Genomic DNA, 7,746 nt, shown 5'->3' with positions numbered 1-7,746 from the left:
GATTGTCCCAAAGAAGTTATTGCATTGTCAGGTACCTATTTTTAAAAAACTATTTCAAATATTGCAGAAAAATATTATATCTGTTTAATAAAAGTATTAGTTGTAAAACATCTTGTTTTATTTTTTTATATATATTATACCTAATTTGTCTACATTTTACCACAGTTATCCTTGTATTATATGAATAATGTTTGATACTGATGCAGTTCGTTCAGTGTACATCTATTCAAAAGTGTAACTTCTCTCAGTGTAAACGATTGTGTTTCTGTCAAATCGGTCGACTCTAGCGTGACCACAAAACATCAAAGGAACCGCCGATTCTGTCGCTTCTCGTTGGTATAGTGTTCTCTGTTTTTAGCCTTGGGTTCTTGGGTTGTCTAATGACATTGCAACATTTCTGAAGTGGGTTAGGTCAAAAATATGTATTTATTTACAAAACAGAACAGTGAATTTTTATTTTGATTTGATTAATTTTCAAAGCTGATTTGGATTTATGATAGGTAGCTGTACTGTGTTAATTTTGGATTTATAATAGTGGCATTTCATTTTATATTTTCTGACTGTTCCTCTTGAAATGTCGTTCATTTCATTTCTAATACACAAAAATGTTATTTACATTTACAGATGTTTGCGAATGATAAATATGTTGACAAAATTGCACAAAATGGATAATACGCATTGCGCAGGCTTCAAATTGAAATTTTTTGAGAATCAACAAATTATTCTAACGGACAGAAACCGATTCACAATGTTTAAATTTAATTCTTTGAGTAGGTACCAAACTTTTACATAGTTCCCGATTCTGTTGACAAGCTTATAGTGTAATAGTAGACAACTCTCTTCTTTATTTATAAATATCAGTGTGATAATTTCTAAGCAAGGGCGATAAGGCAAAACTATAATTATGAGATTAACTTGATGAAAGGTGCAAGGGGTTCCTTTAATTAAAAAAGGCAATAAAATATGACATAAATAAATAATTACTAACATCATACCCACTAGTTTTTTTTTACTATTAAGAGAAGCAACTATTTATTAAATTTACCGTGAGTTTTACAAAATAGCAACTGGCAACCCTGGGTAGGATTTTCGTGATAACTTATAAAACCAATGGTCCCATGGTTGAAATTGACAGAGAACAGATACCTACATATATTTATTTACAATTGTACTTAGAACGCCACGTGAATCAAAGCGATAAAAGGAACATAAGTTTGTTAAAACTTCACAAAAAACAAGTAAGTACAATTAATCTATGCATCTATTTTTATAATTAAGTCACATTTAATAGTGATTATTAATTACTAAACATACAAATAAATAACGGTAAAAAAAACAAGGAACTGTTAGGTTATAATGGAATTACCATCTTACATATACATTTAATTAAAAAATACTCACCTTCATTCACCGTTTCTCTATTGTAGATAGGTATTCGGTTTCTTATCACATTTACACCTAGGTACTTTCTTAACTAATACTAGTAACAAATTTTCTTTAAAATCCTTTGAAATTGTTATTTGACATTACTTGTGCTGCCACATATCAGATGTTAGCGTCACTTACATATTACGTATGTATAAGTTCATATCGTAGATTTTTAAAACTTCGATTTTTGAGGAAATTTTGTCTGTAGAGTAGGGCACACAAATTTGATTTTTTCTATACTTTTTGGCAGTGCACTAAATAGATCAGACACAACTCTGTGTTCGGTAGTCAAGGTTCATTTCATAATAAGGTTAAATATTATTTTAAATTTCAAAGAAGACTAAATTGACCGTTATAGTAAATTATTTTAGTTTCTTTAAATTTTGAAGTCATATTTCAATTATTAGGTACCTAGGTATTATGAAATTGATTTTCAATATTGATCGGATAGATTTTTAAATTGTATGTTATGTCTAAAACTGGACCGAAATGTATATGAAAACATAGAAAATTGATTAAAGTAGGAAAGTTGTAGGCATTTAGGTTTGAGCATATTGCCAGTTGAAAATTAATTTCAAATTCGACCAGTAATAGCTAACCATTTTCAGAAAAGAGTGTGAGAATGTGAATGGAAATTAATAAATGTAAAAACAAATAAAAAGTAGGTAAAAAGAAACTTTTAATTATATTTTAAATTGTCCAATTTAATTTCTTTTTTGTTGAATACATTTGAGACATCTTCAAAACTATACAATGCAATCGAGTGATTACAAGAATTTTGTTCACGCAAAATGATATTAGCATGGCTGATCATTTCTCGTGATTGAAGAATAAATTCTTTGAAATACAATAAGGAAAATGTTATTTAGTAACAATTTTTGATATCATCAGTTAAGTGATAAAAATTTGTACTGTGTTGGTTATCTAATTAATACCAGTTCTCGACCAATGTAAAAATCTAACTTTTTGTATTTTATAATTTTGAATTTCTGAACTAAAAATTATTGAACTACGTTCAATTCTAAATAAAAGAGGTTACTAGTTACAAATCGATAAACTAAACTTTTTTCGAGATACAGACGTTTTAAGTTTTTGAGATACAGCAGGAATTAAATAGAAAATTAGCAGGTCTTAAGATACCAAGTCTGAATTAAGAATTAAGACAAACATTACAGCAATTGAAAATTTTATTATGCATATCTTAACAAATTATTAACCACCAGTGACTTCAATGCACTTTCTTAGCCTTTTATTTTTTTTGTCAAACGTTAAATAAAGTTCTATGTTGTTTGATAATATGAACTGATTCTTGAATATTTGACAGTAGTTCATGGCCATTAATAATGTTTCTATAAAATAAAGATTTAAGATTTCCCCAAAATTTGAAACAGGGCTACGTGCAGGCCAAGGTACTTCACTACCCCATCCAATCCAACAGTGCGGGAAATTTCTATTAAGATGTTCTCTTCTCTAAAAAATAACGACAAAGAAAAAACTTAATAATAAAATTGAGTAGAATTGGCAGAAACAATATGGTATTGTAGTGAGAGCTGTCAATTTATTATGTCAATGCCTACTACGTTGTAAAAATGAATTTTCTAATTTAATTCCCGTCGATTTGTAACAAGTATACCTTTTTTTATTTAGAATTGAAGGTAGGTAGTTCAATAATTTCTCGTTAAGAAAATTCAAAATTGTAAAATATCAAAAGTTAGACATATTTTTACATTGACAGGACAGTACAACTAGCGGCCCCTGGACGTGACTCCAACACTATTTGCATATTCGTATTTGCCACTTCAAAAAGCGTAAATCTACAAATTTTTAAAACAATTGGTCCATAGATACTTAAAATATAGCAAAATATTGAAATTTTTTCAACTTTAACACCCTGTAGAACAAAAAGGAGCAACAATTGATTAAGGCATATTTGGCTCAATATAATAATATAATAATCAATATAATAATATTTTGACGTTAACAATCTGCCATTGAGCTGTGTATCATTATTAATGACTCACCCTGTATATTATTTGCTTTTCAATTTCCCTGTTTCCAACTATTATTCCCGCCCTTAACAGATGTATTCATATGTTTGCTTGCTTTCAAATTGTCCAGTTCTGCAAACACCTGTAGTGTCTAGTATATTCTCTACTGTAGGAATACATTAAATAAATACTGTTCAAAATTTGGGGTGAATCTTGTGACAAAAAGTAAATATTGTATTATTCTTAAATAGGTTTGATTTTTATCATTAATGTCTAGTATTATCAAAATTAGGTACTTAGATTGAAACATGCACGTTTATATTATACCTACATATTGATAACTCTTTCTTAAAATAGCGAGATCGGGTAATGTGTTAGAAGTTGGTTGAAAATCGGGCAACCAACATCAAATTTTTTTCTTTTTATTTAATCTTCTACTTTATTTTAACTTACAATTTGGAAACTTAATTGTATTGTAAATTAATTATCTCGTCGCCGAACAGGTGTTGAAATAATAAAAATCACTTAAAAAAATGATATATTAATCAACAAGAGCAAGTTCACAATTACACGTTTAATTTCACACTGAATGGAATAAGCGAAGCAGTTCCTTATATAATAAAATAAAAGCATTCTCAGCAAAAGATAAAGTAGTTGACTTTTGTATCTAGTTATTACAGCAGAGAAGTTAATGATTCTGAAAAATAAAATATGAACAAAAATAATATATATTTATATTGTATAGGTATTTATATTGTATACATACACATAAATAGATGTATTAATAANAGAGCAAAACAAATCATTTGGCGACTGGCGACATATTATGGCTACTTGTCACTCATTCTGGGCGACTTATTGGCTACAAAATTGTAACCGCGGTCTTATAAATACATAAACTTTTCTTCTTATATGCGAAAAAAAGATAAAAGTCTGGTGACAAAATTAGTATTTTTCATTTTTTATATTGGCAGAGCAAATTTGTACGTCATTCGTCCTTCTCTTCCATTGCTTAGATTCTAGAATTCTACCAGGGAGGATTCTACAATATGTACTACAATTGTAAATTGTCATTGTCATTAGTCATTGGACCCATAATTCTCGTTTTATCATTGAAAGCTAAGGATTATGGTTTATATGTTTTGTGGTCAAAGCTGTCCTAACAATTATCAAATTAGTAAATTATTATTTTTTTCAAATATTTAAATAATTACGATCTCTTGGACTCCATATAGTATAGCTTTTTGTGTGATGTGGTTTTTACAATGGGCAAGGTACAAGATAAATCGTGTAACCGTGTGTTCGTGTAACCTGGTATACTGTAACACAGATCGTATCAAATTTAATATAATTTTGAATTTATGTAAATGAAAGTCGCGAACTACATATAAAGGACAATTTAAAAATTTGAAATATTGCAGCCAAAATGCTAATGTAGTGATATGTGATTCTAATCAAATTCTGATTTGTTTAAATTAGCGATTTAATTGCCTCGTTACTTGGTTTATTGTAACTATGAATTAAGCAACCCTTGTCCCTTAAATTTTTCTTCCGTCGTTTAAATTCTTCTTCTTCTCTAATTATTTTCAAAAGTTGGCGACATATGGCGACTTTGTTTCTCTATTAACTCACTAAAGACGGTATAGCCATATACCCAAACACACCTAAAGACCACAGACTATTGACAAAGACACTGACAGATAAAGGCGAGGAGTACCACACCTTCATCCTCAGCGAAGAAAAAACGCTGAGGGTGGTGATACGCGGAATACCTGCGGGTGTTTCGCCAAGTGAGGTCCAACTCGACCTCGCAAGACAAGGGTTCCCCGGCGCAATAGTGCACCGCATGGCGAGCCGTCAAAATAAACAGGAAATGCCCCTGGTCCTAGTTCAGGCCCCACAGGACCAGGAGGACATCCTGAAGGTAACCCGCTGCTGCTCGCTCGTGGTTCGAGTAGAGCTGCAGCGAAAGCAGCGGGTTGCCACACAGTGCCACCGGTGCCAGCGGTTCGGCCACGGCCAGACCCGGTGCACAGCTGAGCCAAAGTGCGTAAAATGTGGCGAAAACCACAGCACGCACGTATGCAAAAAGGCCAAAGACACGCCCGCCAGGTGTGCAAATTGCGCCGGGCCACACCCCGCCAGCTATATGGGGTGCCCTCAGTACCCCAAAGCTAAAAACACAAAAACACAAAACACAGACACACACACGACACAAAACACTACACAAACACACAGACAGCCCCTCCTACCCACCCCAAACACAACCCCAGGACGCACATACGCTGACATGACCAGAAAAACACAAAACACACAAAAACAAAAACACAACACCTCACCACACGCACACACAGACACGACACCCTCCCAACCGGGCGCGGCGGCCCTGATTGACGCAACAAAGCGTCTTCAGGACTTCTGCGTCCAGCTGACGACCATGGTGTCGAATATGCAAAAATTATTCGACTTCTAATGGCTCGTCGGCCCTCCCAACCCTCCTCGCTGAGAATTTCGTCCTGGAACCTTGACGGGTTCCGGGCCAAAAAAACGGAACTCGTGGACATCTTGAACCGTCTAAACATAGACGTTATGGCTGTCCAGGAGANCTTAGTTTTCACAAAGTCGTATTTCTATAACTACATAAATCTAAATCTAATACTACAGTTTTCCTCTATCACTCTTCATCTTCAAAGTCTTATTTTAAAATTGTTCCTTTTCACTTTCTTAAGTCTATTTCCTAACCTTATGTCTATCCACTATTTATATAAATTCGTTTCAAATCATACTTCCATATGTCAACTCATATATTATATCTAATAAAATTTTCTTTTCTAGATTCGTCCTCAATACTTTAAGTTAATAAATAAAATTAATCCCTACTATTGACTATATCTGTCTCTATAAATAATTTAATTTCTTCTTTAACTAAATTTATAATCAACCATCAAAATTCTTATTATCTTTATACTACATCCTAACTACATTCCAAAACATAACTCCCACCTGTTTGGTTCGTTTAAAATTTGTCTTATAAAAATTCTAGACAAACAAACACTGTATTCCATGTTTTGAAATGTCTCATTTTCCTATTTTTTTTTATTTTAGATAAGGATATAGTATTTCTATGTGATATTTTCCTTTAGGCATTCCAGATTGTGGTTCACAAAGTTCATACGTATTATTTCCTACTTCTTTAGTTACCATTAGTGGCCCTTTATATGGTAGTACAAATTTAGCACAAATTCCTTTTTCTTTATCTGTAACTCTCTGCTTTTTTACTACTACCAAATCTCCCACCTTGAATTTCACTTTCTTTTTAATCTTTTCATTCATTCTCTTCTTATATTTTTCAGAATTTTTTTGTATATTCTTTCTTACTTTCAATAAAATTTGTTCCAAATTTATTGAATTATCTTGCCATTCTCTGTTTGGCATACTTCCCTTCATTAGTAGGTAAGGTGTCTCTTGTGTTATCGTATTAGGAACTTCATTTAAATATTTTTCTACCTTTTCCAGTTGTATATCCCATTCTTTATGATTGTCTAAATTTAACATTCTTAAAAATTTTTGTGTTTCCTCTATCTGCCTCTCACTTGGATTAGCATTTGGTCGTCTTATTGATGTAAATATTAGATATATGTCTAAACTCTTCATTTTTTCTTTGAAATTTTCATTATTAAAATATGTGGCATTATCCATAAGTATCTTCTTTGGTTTTCCATTCTCTTTTATATATTCTTCTATTTTCTTGATTGTTATATTAGTTCTACATCTTTTCGTAGGATATAATTTTACATATTTCGTAAACAAATCATATACCACCAGAATATGTTTATTTCCCTGATTACTTCTTATTAGATTGGTGAGATAATCTATTGCTACAATTTGTAACGGTTCCTTAACTACAATACTTTCTATTGTATTTTGGTTTCGATAGTTCTTATATTTACCTAAACAACATAAATGACATGTTCTTGTTATATTTTTCATAATAGACAGATCATTTTTACAATAATAATTTTCCCTGAAAATTAACCACATCTTCCTGGCGCCTATATGCCCATATTTCACATGTACATCCATTCCAATTTCTTTAGTCAGTTGTCTGTTAATTACATACAATTCCTGTTCCTTCCATGTTTTAATCAAAATGTTTTCTTTCATCTCATGTCCTCTGTACCTTGTTCTCTCCTGTACTTTTTGCTTTAAATCTATCATCTCTGCCTGACTTATTATTACAGCTGATTCTGAATACATTCCTTCATTCTGTTTCAGATAATTTACAGCTACCAGGACTTCATTAGGTCTTCGTACATATTCATGATCTTTT

At 31.7% G+C, this 7,746-nt stretch overlaps 1 protein-coding gene across 1 annotated transcript in view; it reads right to left on the bottom strand.

Moving 5' to 3' along the window:
- Positions 1-1,539, bottom strand: part of LOC108910219 (protein NEDD1) — a 67,370-nt gene extending 65,831 nt beyond the window's left edge. The window contains exon 1 of the mRNA XM_018714768.2: positions 1,402-1,539. The gene's annotated coding sequence lies outside the window, so the exon portion shown is untranslated. The remainder of the gene's footprint in view (positions 1-1,401) is intronic.
- Positions 1,540-7,746: the final 6,207 nt, after the last annotated feature.

Source organism: Anoplophora glabripennis, unplaced genomic scaffold (assembly GCF_000390285.2).
Source record: "Anoplophora glabripennis isolate ALB-LARVAE unplaced genomic scaffold, Agla_2.0 scaffold675, whole genome shotgun sequence".
NCBI lineage: Eukaryota > Metazoa > Arthropoda > Insecta > Coleoptera > Cerambycidae > Anoplophora > Anoplophora glabripennis.
Note: the sequence above shows the minus strand (reverse complement) of the source record. Positions and strands in the feature narration are given on the sequence as shown.